The sequence below is a fragment of the Equus przewalskii genome, unplaced genomic scaffold (assembly GCF_037783145.1).
Source record: "Equus przewalskii isolate Varuska unplaced genomic scaffold, EquPr2 ChrUn-10, whole genome shotgun sequence".
Lineage (NCBI taxonomy): Eukaryota > Metazoa > Chordata > Mammalia > Perissodactyla > Equidae > Equus > Equus przewalskii.
This window is the reverse complement of record NW_027228747.1, coordinates 2,657,142-2,673,322: the sequence shown is the minus strand read 5'-3', so window position 1 is coordinate 2,673,322 and position 16,181 is coordinate 2,657,142. Positions and strand designations below refer to the sequence as shown.

At 37.3% G+C, this 16,181-nt stretch overlaps 1 long non-coding RNA gene across 2 annotated transcripts in view; it reads left to right on the top strand.

Annotated features, from left to right (window-relative positions):
• LOC139081422 (uncharacterized) overlaps positions 1 to 16,181 on the top strand; it is a 178,831-nt gene that overhangs the window by 68,481 nt on the left and 94,169 nt on the right. The gene's annotated exons all lie outside the window — the stretch shown is intronic.

The following is a 16,181-nucleotide window of genomic DNA, read 5'->3' as shown; positions in this document are numbered from 1 at the left end:
ACTTTTCATTTATCTCTTTCCTTTACCCCACGTGCTCATGTTACATCATGTCAATTCTACCTAGACTTATATTCTTTATATGAAGGTCTATTCTCTATCTCTAGTGCAGCAATTTTAGTTCTGGACCTCATCATCTTTCAAATGGGTATTTGTAGAAAGTGTTATAACTGGCCCCTCTACTCTTAGGTTGCCTGATTCATCTACCCTTATCATGTCATTCCCTCTGCTGGCTCCTGCTTGCCTGTAGAAGTCTAAATTCCTTTACTTGTCATACGAGTCTCTTCACAATAGGCATGAATCTGTATCTTTCCAGTTGCCTCTCTTACCACCTGTACTTTATGGAAAAGTCACTCTAGACTGATCAACATTCCTTGGATGACCCTTTAATTGTCCAATGCAGTTCAAAATCTCTATGTGCTATCCTTACTACCTGGAGGTCCCTCAACCTTAACTTCTCTTCACCCTTTAGGACCCTCCAGAATCATCACTTCCTTCATAAAGCCTTACCTGACATCTCTGGATAGATTGTTGTTCCCTCATGTACTCTGTATTTGTCTCTCTTATAGCTCTGGTGGTATTTTATTTTAATTATTTATTTATATGTCTGTCCCCTCCTCCCCCAATTTTGTATTTTTCCTCACCCTATTATTGCCTGGGTCTGAATTATCTTTTGTGTCCTTGGGCTCTATAACAGTTCCTAGGACAAAATCAGATAAGAAATGCAAGGTGGGTGGTCAATCTTGTTTAGAGTGAATGAGATAGAAATATGTCTGAGATTTTAAAACTTTGTTTAATGCCCTCATTTCTAACCTTATTAGACCATCAATTCTTTCTTTTGTGGAGCATTAATGACCACAGAATATAGGTCTTTATTTTCTCCCCTTCTCTTCTTGGGTTTAATTGTCTTTTTGTGCCAAGTAGTTGTTGTGCTTTTGTCTCTCTCTCATCATGCTGCGATAATAATAGTAGGCTGTATTGCATGCCCATTATTATGTGCCAAGAATGTGCCAAGATTTTGCAAATATTACTTCTAATCCTCAGCATAATCCTGTGAGGTCATTATTATTGTCTCTGTTCTTGAGATGAGGGAACTGATGGTGACAGGATGCCCAAGGTTACCCAGCAAGTAAGTTACGGAACTAGAATCCAATCCCAAGTCATCCTGACTCCAACTCCCACATTATTTCCACCATACCATGTTGCTGTGGGTGTGAACTTTTCTCCTTTTTTTAAAATTAGCTTTATTGATATTTTTAGTGTTTTAAACAGTGGTTTCTCTCAAAGTGTCCTAAGTCCTGGGTGTACTTAACTGGAAATCATTTCAGGGCAGCAGAAAGACTAGACTGTGGAGTGTGAGTGAGCTGAGGAAGGTGGAGTCTAGAGAGTTGCTAGGATGGGGCAGTCTGGGATCTGACGTTTTAATAGCCAGAAGACCCAAATCTTGCAGATTCATATCAATATGGAGGGAAGTCTCTTGTAGTTTGCTCCAGGACTGTTTTCTTGACCATGTTATGATCATTATATTCTTATCAATAACTTGGATGACAATGTGGGCAGATGGCAAATATTTTCAAGATAAACTGAGGATCCAAGATGATTTTAGCATGTTGCACCAATATGTAATCTAATAAAAATGAATCATACTGTCATAAAAGTAAAATTCTGACTTTACTTCTAAATTAAACTTCACAAGGGTAGGGTAGAAGACATGAGTAAAAGAAGGGATACCGTGAAGTGGCGGTGTGATATAGTAACCAAAAAGGTAATGCTATTTTAGGCTGCATTAAAAGAAGCACATTAGAAGGGGGCCTCCCTGGTGGCGTAGTGGTTAAGTTCGTGTATTCCACTTCGGTGGCCCAGGGTTCATGGGTCTGGATCCTGGGAATGGACCTACACTACTCATCAAGCCATGCTGTGGCAGGTGACCCACCTACAAAGTAGAGGAAGATTGGCACAAATGTTAGCTCAGGGATAATCTTCCACCAAAACAACAACAACAACAACAACAACAACAACAACAGCAACAACAAGCACATTAACTAGAACAAAATAAGTGGTGATGTTCTTCACTTGGCATTTGTCAGCTGTTTCTGTAGCTTTTTGTTCAGTTCTGATGACCGCTTTTCAGTAGAGATGTGGACAGCTTGTCACATGTTCTGAGTAAAGTAAATAGGACAGTTGACTAGATGGGTGGTAAAGGGAACCAAGTGAGACACAGATGGATGGGAGATGAATATCTGTCTTCAGTTATATAAGTGGCTGCTATATAGAAGAAGGATTATACCTAGCTTGCTAAAAAACTCAGATAAATGGGTAGAAACTGTAGGGAAGCATATTTGACTTTATGTGAGAAAGAACTTTTTAATAGAATTGTCCAAACATGAAAATAATTAATTTTGGTGATAGTGAATTTCCTATCACTGCCTAGAAAATTTTTAATTGGGTGAGATGTTGGCAATTAATTAGTCTAGCCTCCTCATATTGTAGTTGACGACCAGGAGGTCCAATGTTGTATGGCTGATGAGTCAAAAAGTCAGGACCAAGGCCTCCGACTCAGGACTTTTCACTCCAAATCCTCTTTGCATTGTACCAGGTTACATCATTAGTGGGAGATAAGCATGAGACAGGGGTATTTTGAAGAGGAGTTACATAGAAGAACATTGAGTGGATGTCTGATAAATCCCTCTTTCAACCTGAGAACTATGATTCAATGATTCAAGTAAATTTCTTTGCCTGACTTGATTCAGCTCAGCACTGATGGCTGTTTGATCAATGAAGTTTATCAACTGCAGGGGTAACAGGACTATCAATTCCACTTTACAGCATGAACAGGAAGGCAGCACTTGGGTTTCCATTCCCCATTTCCTGCCAACACAGCTGATCCCTCTTGTATATTAGCTTTTAGCTTGAGAATCCCAAGGAATTTCCCTCCTAAGCTTTTAAAATTACTGACCATGGAATAGTGAACTCTGAGATGTCGGGCATCTTCTCTATCCTCAGGGAGAACTTATTCTTTGTTTCATTGCTGCTAGATAATGAAAGGTTTTCAGAGGTGTTTTGGGTGTCCACAGTTACATATTGTGGCTGCCAGGATTTGTTAAGGGGTGAAGAAAACTCCCCAAAGTCACAAGCTATTGACAAATCACAAATTACAGTATTTCAATTACAATCATTCAATTGGTTGTCCCTCCCTTTTACTATCCAATGGGCTGGAGAGGCATTATGTTGCCATATGGCCTCTGGGCTGCTGATGTGGGTCAGGTTGTCACAATTCAAGGGTACAGCCCTTTGAGATGTGTGACTGAGGCTGTAGGAGTGAAGGGGAGTTGGAATTTGTGGTTCAGTGATTTCCTACAGGAGCTGTAGTCATCTCCTGGGAGGTGCTGTTTTGGGGCTGAGATTTTTCCAGGTTGAATATTCCCTTAGATTCCTTGGCATAGTTGTAGCTGATGTTCCTACTGAGCCATACAGTGGTGGAGCGGTGTCTGGAAAGAACCCCTCTACTCGCAGCTTGTATTTGCCTTCACCAGGGCAATGGTGAAGGAAAGTAATGTTGATCCCAGGAAAAAATTTCAAGTTGCCTTCAGTGACCTCAGATTCTGCTTTGTCTAAAAGCCTCTTCTGTGTGTGTGTGAGTGAGTGTGTGTGTGTGTGACAGAGAGAGAGAGAGAAAGAGAGAGAGAAACAAAGAGACAGAGAGGAGGGAAGAGATGTTGTGGGGGAGTGAGAGTGAGAAAGAGGTTTTTCTAGACATCAGCAAGCCATTTTATGCCAATTTGGATTGCCTCTTGGTTTTTTACAGGCCCAATATATTCGTTGCCAAGTATTCACCAGCAGTTTCATTGACATAAGAGGAAACTGTAGATGACTGCTAAGATTGGAAATTGAGAATAGAATTGAAGGAATCCTGTGGCAGAGGTGTAGTATGGTGTGTGTGTGTGTACACGTGTGTGTGTGTATATAACACATCTATTCCAGCTACTGCAGATGCAGAAGTCACACACACACACACACACACACGTACACACATACACACACACAATGAAAATACGTGTGAGAGAGACAGTCACAGAAAAAATAACAATCAAAGACAAGTCTTTTGAATAGTGGGGAAATGTTCTCCAGGAGCTGCTTATATCAATATGTTGTTATTTTTCTAAAAATCCTGGTGGTTTATTAAACCCTTCAAGTACAACTACAGAGATGGGCAGAGGCATTCTAGGGTCTGAAGGGTGTTGCATCTATGCAGTAACTGTGTAATATGAAAGTTTTCTGTAACAAATAGAGACAAAAGTAAGACCAGAAAGAATAATAGAAGGAATGATAGAAAAGCAAGTGAGCACCCCGTGTAGTTAAGGAAAAAGCCTTCATGGCTTATCTTTTGAATGGCTGTGAACAGAGAGGTTATGAGATCTTTAGAGTGGCCATATCAGCGATGAGCAGTATCAGCAGTAAACGATGGATCAGTCACCACTCCGTGTCCCATAGAAACTGAGTTTTGATGACAGAGTGCTGCAGAGTTAGGAAACTGGAAAAAAAGAAAAGAGGAGCAAGCCGGGACAGACATTATAGCTATTCTGACCAGGCTTCACCAATGTTATCTGTTCAGACAGCGTCTAGAATAGGCCAGTAATTACCAGGAGAATGGTAGAAGATCCGAAGGGGCTAGAACTTGGAATAAGTTCCCACTCCTCTTTCTTACCTGCTCCCTGTATAGGTAGGGATATTATGGACAGATAGATAGATTAGAGTGTGTTCTGGAGGGAAGATTTCTACAGATGTCAGAGAGAAGTTCAGGTTAAGAGATAGGTCACAGTATTCAGGGATCATTCATTCATTCCATAAACATTTGTTACCAGCTGACTACTCACCAGTCACCATGCTTGTCCCAGGGCTGTCAATGAAGAAGTCATGCTTGCTGTCCTCAAAGAGCTCATAATCTAGTGAAGAATGCAGACATGTAAACAATGTGATATGTGTTATAATAAAGGTATTTATAAATTATTGCAGAAAGACACATGAGGAAGCAACTCATTCTCTTATATTTTTACATTTTTCCCCCTAACTTTGTTGAGGAATAATTGACAAATGTAATGGTCTATATAGTTGTATATATTGTATACATTTATTGTGTATAATAAATTGTATATATTTAAATTGTACCGTGTGATGATTTGATATACATATACATTGTGGAATGATTACCAAGAACAAGATAATTAACATATGCATCACTTCACATAGTTAACTCTTTTTTTTTATGGTGAGAACATTTAAGATCTACTCTTAGCAACTTTCAAGTATATAATATTATATTATTAACTATAGTCACCATGCTGTGCATTAGATTCTCAGAACTTACTCTTCTTGTAACTGAACATTTGTACCCTTTGATGTACATCTCCCCATTTCCCCCACACCTCAGCTCTTGGCAACCACAATTCTATTCTCTGTTTCTATGAATTCGACTGTTTTTTTAGATTCCACATATAAATAGTATTTGTCTTTCTCTCTCTGAATTATTTTACTTAGCATAATGTCCTCCAGGTTCATCGATGTTGTTACAAATGGTAGGATTCCCTTCTTTTTTATGACTGAATAGTATTCCATTGTATATATATACACTGTGTTTTCTTTATCCATTCATCTGTTGAAGGACATTTAGGTTGTTTCCATATTTTGGATATTGTGAATAATGTTGCAGTGAACATGGGAATGCTGATATCTCTTCAAGACACTGATTTCATTTCCTTAACATGTATATACCCAGAAGTGAGGTTGTTGGATCAGATGGTAGTTCTATTTTTAATTTTTTGAGGAACCTCCCTGCTGTTTTCCATAGTGACTGTACCAGTTTACATTCCCACCAACAGTGTATAAGTGTATTCTCTGCATTCTGGCCAACATTTGTTATTTTGTCTTTTTGATAATAGCCATTCCAACAGGTATGAGATGATATCTCATTCTGTTGTTTTTTTTTTAAAGGAAAGTTCTTCTTCTTTCTCTCTCTCTCTCTCTCTCTCTTTTTTTTGGTGAGGAAGATTGGCCCTGAGCTAACATCTCTGGCCAATTTTCCTGTTTTTTCCTCCCCAAAGCCCCAGTACATAGTTGTATATCCTAGTTGTAGGTCATTCTAGTTCCTCTATGAGGGATACCACCACAGCATGATTTGATGAGTGGTGCATACGTCTATGTCCAGTATCTGAACCAGTGACCCCCCAGGCCACTGAAGCAGAGACTGCCAACTTAAGCACTCGGCCACTGAGCTGGCCCCTCATTGTGGATTTGATTTGCATGTCCCTGATGATTAGTGATGTTGAGCACCTTTTCTATACTTATTGGCCATTTGATGTCTTTTTTTGAAAGACGTCTATTCAGATTCTTTGCCTCTTTTTAAATTGGATTATTTGCTTTTTTTGCTATTGAGTTCTATGAGTTCTTTATATATTTTTGATATTAACCCCTTATCAGATATATGATTTGCAAGTATTTTCTCCTATTCTATAGGTTGCCTTTTCAATTTATTGATTGTTTTCTTTGCTGTTCAGAAGCTCTTTAGTTTAAAGCTCTTTAATAGTCCCACTTGTTTGTTTTAGCTCATTCTCTTTTAGAGAGATCAAGAGGAGATGATATTTGAACTGAGCCTTAAAGAATGCACTTATTGGGTTCTGTTGGAAAGAACAGGGGGAGATGGACCTGAAAGACTGTACGGAAAGGCCTCAAAGCCATGCTTAGTTTTGTGGATGTTATCTTACTTACATTACATAGCAACTGAAGAGTTTTTAAGTACAGAAGTGACAGGATCAGATTTTTATTTAGTAAAAATAACTCTACTGAGAATACGGATGGTGGATTGTTTGATACACGTAAGGATTCAGGACATTTGAAAAAAAGAGGGGAGATAATGAGGTTTCAAACTAAGGTGTTGGCAGTGGGATTGAAAGGAAGAGTCATTTAACTTGACAGTGTGTTGCACGTGGAGGCTGAGGGAAGGGGAAGAACAGGAGGCAATAGGTTAGAGTCTTGGCAAGCAGCTGGTATAGGCAGACAGGTTAGGGAGGGGCGCCCTCATTAAAGTAGGGTCTGACAGGTAAGCAGAACTCAATGATGGAGAAGCCAGGAATAGGAGATTTAGATGGGCAGGTGATGGGGAGTTGGTATCAACAATATCAGTTAGCAGGTAGCAGGACCACAGGGCTCATCTTTCAGTTCAGGATTTTAATTTTGAAAGTAAGGAAGGCGGAAAAACAAAGAAGAGTTCCTAACGTGAAACGTTCAAGGAGAAGGAACCAGGAAGAGACCTTATTATCATATCTGAGAGGAATCAAAGCCAGATTAACAGCACAGGTGACCTGATGCTGATTCCTGAGCTTTGGGGAATTTCCATCCTTACATTCCTCCTGCTGAAGGTCAGTACTTGTTCTGGGTGATGGGGTCACTAAACTTTCAGTACCTGAAGACCTTCTATCTGCTCTGCACCCAGTTTTTATCAGCGTGGACTTTAGGGTCCCCTTGCATGTGTCCTGATTGCTCATCCATCATAATTCACTACCTACACACTGTAGATTAGGCAGATGTTTGATTGACAATCTCCGTGATTATTGATGTAGCCCAGCTTCAGCCTTTGACTGCACTACACCCCTCTCACCCAGGTGTAGTCAGGGGAGGGCTCAGAGTAGCCCATTCTTACTCCATGTCGTTGGGGTGGGGTGCAGGGTCTACCTTTGACTCTGAGGGTGAAGAATGTTACTTGGATGTTGCTGGGCTGTGGTGGGTGGGTGTGTACACTGAGCTGACGAAGGCAGAGTGAATCTCTGGACTCTTGTGGGAACCACCGGTAAAGAGACATCATTCTATGCTCTCCCATCCCCTACATCTTGAGATATGAACCTGGAAGCATGTAGTCTGAGCTGCTGCAGCCATCTTACAACTATATGTCAACAGTCTATCTGGAAATGTAGTCAGCAGAGAGGAAAGCAGAGCTCAGAGATTGAGAAACTCACTCAACCCTGATGATACCCTTTAGCCTTGGATTGAGTACTGCCTGCAAAATCCATCCAGGACTTTTCAACTACATGAATCGATAAATCCCCTTTTCATTTGATAAAATTTGAGTTGAATTTTTCTGTTACTCCAGATGGAGGTAGAACCAACTGATATAATTGCTATTTGCTTTTTACTGTGTTCTGCATTTATAATAAATATGAAAAACATAGCAAGATAACCAAGGCATGTTAAAGAACGAGTGGCGATAAAGAAAGGGGAAGAGGAGGAGGAATAACAAGCCATCCCCCTGTTTCTTGCATGGCTCCCTTTTCTCTCCAAATCAAAGACTGAACCAATATCAATCACATTATACTTTTTTTTTGAAGGATACATTCCTTTGGGAGCGAGAGCAGGGCCGGGTCTGAGGATGTTGTAGGCCTACTTCTAGGATCTTCTGCAGAAAGAGGAGTGTGTGTCTGTGGCCCTGCCCTGTTCCACACTGGAAACTACCTGGCAATCTAAGCATGGTTCTTTCTTTAGAAAATGATTTAATTTTCCTCTGTCTAACTTGACTTTTATCTTCTGAAGTCAGAGATCCAGAACCCGTTTGTTCTTAGATCTCCTGTTCTCTCCTATGCCTTCACCCTTCTCAAGGATACCCTTCCCTTCTCACAGACAGTTTTTTGATCTTATAAAATTAACCATTCATAGACTTTGACCCCAGATTTTTTTCTGACTTCAGACTATCAGCACCCAGGACACCAAGGTCTTTTTTTTTTTTTTAATTCCAGTTGTAGAGATTTGAGTTAATCATATTCCTCACTTCATGGCATATTATCATTATTGGTCTATAAGGTTCTTTTTTGGAATGGTCAATTGATTGACTAACTTTTACTCCCATTCTTCACTCCTATTCTTCTGTCCCTCCTCGACCAGGAAACTATTCTAATGAGTTTACTGTATATCTCTTAATTTGTATAGGTCCTTTAAAATATGCATTGTTATTTTTGTGTGTGTATAGTTTTCTTTTATGTAAGTGCTATTATATGGGAGATATCATTCTGTTTCTTACCTTTTTTCACTTAGCATCTGTCTTGCTTTATAAATATCTCATCCATTGCTTGTAACTGTGCTGTTGTTGTGTGTTTACTCAGTATACCTATGTATTCCTGCAGTGATGGACTCTCAGATTGCTTCCAATTCCCCAGCACTAAAAACAACACCGTGATGAATGTCCTCTTATTTATGTCCATTATGGATCTCTGATAAGTGTTTTTTGGGGGCTATAAACACAGAAGTAGAGTTACTGAGTGGTAGGATATGTATGCTTGATTTGGCTATATACTCAGATCGCTCTTTGGAATGGCTGCATCACTTTACTTTCCTACCAGAAGTGCAGAGGTTTCCTAAACCCACATCCATCCCTGCCAACACCTACCATTATCTAGTTTATTTCACTGTCATTTCAATTTATGTTTCCCTAATTAATAAGTTTGAGTATCTCTATCTATATTTCTAAGCCATTTTGATTACCTACTCCATAAATTGCCTGTTCAGATACTTTCCCCATTTTTCTGGTGATTTTTTTGACTTGAAAGAGTTCCTTGTATGTTCTAGATGTTAGTCCATTGTTGGATTTAGACATTGGAAATAATTTCTCCCAATCTGTTATCTGTCTTTTAACTTTGTTCATGGTGCCTTTCACTGAACAAAATTCTTTAATTATGGTGTAATAAAAATAATCACTATTTTTATTTTATGTTGTGTGCATATAAAGCTCTGGATACAATGTCCTTTCCTGCCCTGAGATTACAAAGATATTTTCCTCTATTTACTTTATTGTTTTAAGTTTCATGTTTAGATCCTTTTTTTTTTTAAAGATTGGCACCTGGGCTAACAACTGTTGCCAATTTCCTTTTTTTTTTTTCTGCTTTATCTCCCCAACCCCCTCCCTGTACACAGTTGTATATCTTAGTTGCATGTTCTTCTAGTTGTGGAATGTGGGATGCCGCCTCAACGTGGCCTGACGAGCAGTGCCATGTCCGCGCCCAGGATCCGAACCCTGGGCCGCCGCAGCGGAGCGTGCGAACTTAACCACTCGGCCATGGAGCCGGCCCCTCATGTTTAAATCTTTATTGCATTTGGAGTCTATCTTTGATGTAGTTTTAGGTGAAGATCCAATATTACTTTAATCCATAGAGGGAGTTAGGTTTGCAATTCCATCTGTTAAACAATCTGTCCTTTTTCCCATTGATATGTGGTGCCCACTTTATTGTATATTAAATTTCTGGATAAACATGGTTATATTTCTAAGCTCTCCTTTATATTTCATTGCTCTATTTGTCGTTGCAATAATATCACACAGTTTTATTGTGATGATTGTGTAGTATTTCTTAATACCTACTGGGACAGATTCCTCCTCTTTGCTCTTCTTTGGAATGTTGACGTACCTATTGGTGGATCTCTATTCCTCCCTAAAAATTTTAGATTAAGGTTATCACCTTTCTCAAAAAATTCAACAAAAATATTTTGAAGTATTTGTGATTGTATTGAATTGATGGATTAATTTAGGTTGAACTGATATATTTATAATACTGTCATCCCAACCAAGAGATGGAATGTCTCTCTATTTATTCAGCTGAACTTCTATGTTTTTTATTAGATTTTAGAATTTTCTACATAAAGGTATTATGTATGTATTGTCGTTAATTTCTAGTTACTTCATATTTATGTTGCTACTCTGAATGATATCTCGTTTTTTTAAATACACTTTGTAATTGATTACTGTTGGTGATAAAAAATGCTTTTAATTTTTGAAAGTTGACCTTACTGATAAACTTACTGAATTACCATATTAATTGTAATAATTTTCTGATTGTGTTATTTTTTTCTGGCTAGAGGATCACATCATCTGCAAATAATGACAGTCTTTTCTCTCTTTTTTCCCCCAATCAATATACTTCGTATATCTTTTTCTTTCTTTAGAGCTTGTTCAGGATACCTCATCCTTCGTTAAACCAGAACAGTAATATTGTCCCTGATTTTGTTTCTGAAGGGAATGCCTCTAAAGTTTCTTCACTAGTTATGAAGTATACTGTAAGTTTTTGATATATAACTTTTACCAAGTTAATAAGCTTCCCATCTATTTCTAGTTTGAGTTTTTATTTTTGATATGCATTGAGATTTATCAAACACGTTTTCTGCTTTGTTGAGATAACCATTTTCTTTTTCTCTTTTACCATATTAATGTGGCAAAAAGGTAGATTATCTGATTTTGAATTGTTTTTGCATTCCTGTGTAAACCTGATTTGATCATGTTATATTATTATTTTTAAATCCACTGTTAGGTATAGGTAGCTAATATTTTCCTTAGGATTTTTTGAATATACTTCCCTAAATTAAGTGGGACTGTAATTTTCTTTTATTGTATTGCTCATATCTAGTTTTAGAATCAAGGTTATACTATCTCATAAAATTAGCTGGGTACTTATCACTCTTTCTCTTTCCTGGAAGAATTTGCATAAAATTAGAACTAACTCTTCCTTAAAATTCTGGTAGAACTCACTAATGATCTGGTTGTGATTCTTTTTTTTTAGGTGAGGAGAGAAGCCCTTCAATTATTGTTTAAATTTTTTCAATACTTATTGCCTTATTGAATCTATCTATTCTTGCATCAATTTTGGCAATTTATATTTTTTTGTAGGAATATATCTTTTAAATCTAGGTTTTCAAGTGTGTTAGCTTATGTTCAGCGGTCATGTCTCCTTTCTTGTTATGTATTTGTCATATTTGTATCTCGTCTTTTTAATTCTTGGATCAGTCTTGGCAGAGGTCTATCCATCTTGAGGAAGGAAGATATCCTCCTTGCCCGGCAACTCAGCCAATGAGAAACTGAACTCTTGTTTTGCACCAATGGATTTTCATTCAAAAGAACCCCTCCTAGCTTCTTCCTTTTTCTCTATAAAGTATCATTCCTCTCCTTTGTTTGCTGAACTTGGCCTATGGCTTTTGCTGTAGCTTGCTTGTCTTGAATTGGAATTCTTCTGCTGTTCCTGAATAAATCCATTTTGCTGGTAAAATAACCGGCTGTTTTGTTTGTTTAGGTCAGCAATTCTAAGTGTTTCTCAATTCTCTTCGTTATTATCTCTTTTTAACCCAAAGACTAGTTGACTTCCAAAAATATGAGCTTTTTTAAGCTATCCATTTACTATTAATTATTTATTGTATTATGGTCAGAGATTATAGGCTATATGATGTTGGTCTTCCAGAATTTATTCCTTTACAGCCTGAACAGTCTGTTTTTCTGACTGTATAATGTATCTTAGAAGAATACATATTATCAACTTAGTGGATAGAATTCTATATGTTTATAATAGCTTAAGCCTGATGATCTATTTTTTGTTTTTTAAAACAGCTTTATTGAGGTATAATTGATATACAAAGAATTGTACATATTTAGTACATACAGTTTGATGAGTTTGGGCATATGCAAACATCCGTAACACCATCACCACAATCAGGGTGACAGATATATCCAACATTTCCCAAAGTGTCTTTGTGTCCCTTTGTTTTGTTATTTTCTCTTTTTTTGTGGCAAGAACACCTAATATGAGGTCTACCCTCTTAATGAATTTTGAAATGCACAGTACCATATTGTTAACTTTAGGCATTATATTGTACCACAGATCTCTAGAACACATTCATCTAGTATAACTGAAACTTTTTACCCACTGAACAACAACTCCACATTTCTCCCTTCCCTCAGCCCCAGACAACCATATTGTATTCTCTGTTTCTGTGAATTTGACTATTTCAGATACCTCATGTAAGTGGAATCATGCAGTGTTTGCCCTTCTGTGACTGGCTTATTTCACATAGCATAATGTCCTCTGAGTTCATCCACCTTGTCACAAATGGCGAGATTTCCTTCTTTTTAAAGGCCAAATAATATTCCATTTTATGTATATACCACATTTTCTTTATCCATTCACCTGTTGAGGGACACTTGGACAGTTATAATATAGTTTTAGATATTTGATACCTCTGCTTACTTTTTGACTGCTTGAGCTATCACTTTCTGAGAGGATGTGGTAAAATTTTAAAATCATATTTATTGACTTATCTGTTTCTCCCTGTAGTCCTGTTAGTTATCTGATGTATTTTGAGCCTGATTGTTAGGTGCCCATATATTTTGATAGTTATATCTCCTTTGTTCCTTATTGTATTTTCCAAGATATTTTTTCAAATATTAAGAGCTCTACTCCAGCTTTATCTTGGTTCATATTTGCCTAATTTATTTTTTTATCCTTTTATTTTTAACCATTCTGTGCCTTTTGTCTTAAGCATGTCAACATGTTGACAACATGTTGTTGAACCTTTTTTGTTGTTGTCATCAAATCTGAAAGTCTCTGTCATTTTATTGGTTAGTTAAGGCCATTTGAATTTTTGACATTATAGTGATATTAAGACTTATTTCCGCCATCTTATTTCATACTTTCCCTTTACTGTAGGGTTTTTTTCATGATAAAATGAATGGTTCATCTTTTCTATTAACAGATATAAGCTCAGATTGGATAAATAAATCACCCATATTTAGCTATATATTATTTATTAGAGACATACCTAAGAAAAATTACAAAGAAAGGATGAAAAGAGAAGTATAGAAAAGATATTCCAGGCAAACACTTATAAAATTAATATTAGATAAAATAGAATTAAAGGTGAAACATTGGTAATTCAAAGGCATAACATATTGGTAAAAGGAAGAATTCATAAAGAAACATCTGTGAAGAGCTTTTAGCACCTAATACTTTATTTGGAGGTATGTAAAGTAAGAATTAATTGAAATAAAGAAAAAATGGACAAATCTACAATTATAGTAAGTGACCTTCACACTTTTGTTAGATGTCAAAATCATTAAGTGAAAAAGATATAGAAGACTTGAATAATACAGATAACAAGCACTTATAGATTAATAGATATATATTCAACTCTACTTTCAACGGAGAATACACATTCCTTTCAATAGCACATGCAAAATTTATAAAAATAGATCATATATTAGGTTACAAAGAAAGTGTCAACAAAGTACAAAAATCAGATATCAAACATACCACAGTAACTGACTACAATAAAAAAATGGAAATCAACAATAAAGGATAGGTAAACAAAATTAAATCCAAATAATTCATGTATCTGAAATGTCAAAAATAAAACATATAGAAAGCAACATAGTTCTAGGTAATTCATGAGACACAGAGGAAATAAAAAATGGAGATTACAAAGTTTTTGGAATAGATTGACAACAAAGCAGTATATGTGAAATCCATGAGAAGCAGATAAAGCACTCAGAGGAAAATTTATAACCTTAAATACACTTATTAACTACAGAGAAAAATGTAGAAACATAAACTAAGCTTCAAGTAGAAGAAAATGGCAAAACAAGTGCAAAAGAAATAGAATGAGGAAAATAATAAAGATAAAAGCAGAACTTGAAAGAGAAAAATTGTATTTCTTCCACAAAATCATGAACGTTCTTTTAAAAGAATAATAACATAAATAATGAGAAAAATAAACATAAAAATGACTTTAAAGAACAGTAAAAATTTCTAACAGAAATAGCTACAGGTAAAATGATGATTTTAAAGTAGAATATTATGAGCAGCTAAATACTCATAAAGTTGAAAACTACATAAAATGGCTAGTTTTCTAAGAAAATATAAACTGCCAAAATTAGTCCAAGAAATCTTTTTCTGAATTTTTCTAACTATTTCAAACATGAAAGACTGACTATTTCAAACTGTCAAAGGCAGGGGGCCCAGTACTTTTTGAACCAGATCTGCTAAACCTTCAAGAAATCCAGATTTTGTATAAACCATTGCATTGCACAGAGAAGAATGTAAATTTCCCAACTAACTTTATCAGGTTAATATTAGATAATGAAAGCCCAAGAAAAGAAAACTATAGGTCAGTTTCACTTGTGAACACAGAGGTGCAAATATCCTAGTAAAATATTAGCATATCAAATCTAGGAGAGTATCAAATGTATAAGGACCAAATAAAGTTTACTGTAAGATTGAAAGATCAGTTCAACCTTTGAAAATCAATCTGTATAGTTCATAAAATAAATTGAAAAAACAGAACATCCCCGGGGCTGGCCCCGTGACCGGGTGGTTGGGTTCTCGCACTCCACTGCAGGTGGCCCAGTGTTTCGTTGGTTCGGATCCTGGGCGCAGACATGGCACTGCTCATCAAACCACGCTGAGGCGGCGTCCTACGTGCCACAACTGGAAGGACCCACAACGAAGAATATACAGCTGTGTACCGGGGGGCTTTGGGGAGAAAAAGGAAAAAATAAAATCTTTAAAAAAAACCCAAAAAACAAAAAAAACCCAGAACATCCCCATAATCATCTCAATAGATTGAAAAAAAGCATTTGATAAAATTCAAAACCCATTTATGGTAAAAATTCTTAGCAAACTAGGAATAGAAGGGGATTTTTAAATCTGATAGAGGTTATTTAACAGAAATTTATAGAAACATACTGAAACATTATAGAAATATACCATTGATAAGCGCAGGAAGCCTGCTATCACTACTAATATTTCATAGTCCTAACCAATAAGAAATGAGGTTGCAATTCCACTTCAGATAGATACACAAAGAATTGAAAGCAGAGGTGGCAGACCTCTGGGTTAATAAGCCAAGGGATGAACCTCACTGGCGCCCACTGGGGTCTGTGTCAGCACGCCTGGACCGGTTCAGAACAATGGCCCCCACCAATGTCTCAGTCTCTGGAGAGGTCCCTCCTCTCAGCAAGATGCCCCCAGAACCCACCAGGCTGAAAACTTCTCAGACACTGACCTGCGGTCTGAAGTGAACACATTCATGTTGGCAAGGCAGGACACCATGGCGGGGGGCATTTCCTGCCTCCTTTACCACCTGGCTCTGAACCCTGAGCATCAGGAGAGATGCCAGGAGGAGGTCAGGAGCATCCTGAGAGACAGGTCTTCTATTACCTGGCTCTGGTGCATTGGAAATGGGGACTTGATCCCTAGACTTGTATTTAGAGCTTAAATGGTTGAGATCAAGGGGGCTCCTCTTCTGAGGGACCGGAGTAAGCATCTGCATCATTTTAGCCTCATCGTGGACATTCTCTGCCATCCCCTTGTTCACTCATCTGGATTGGCTTTGGA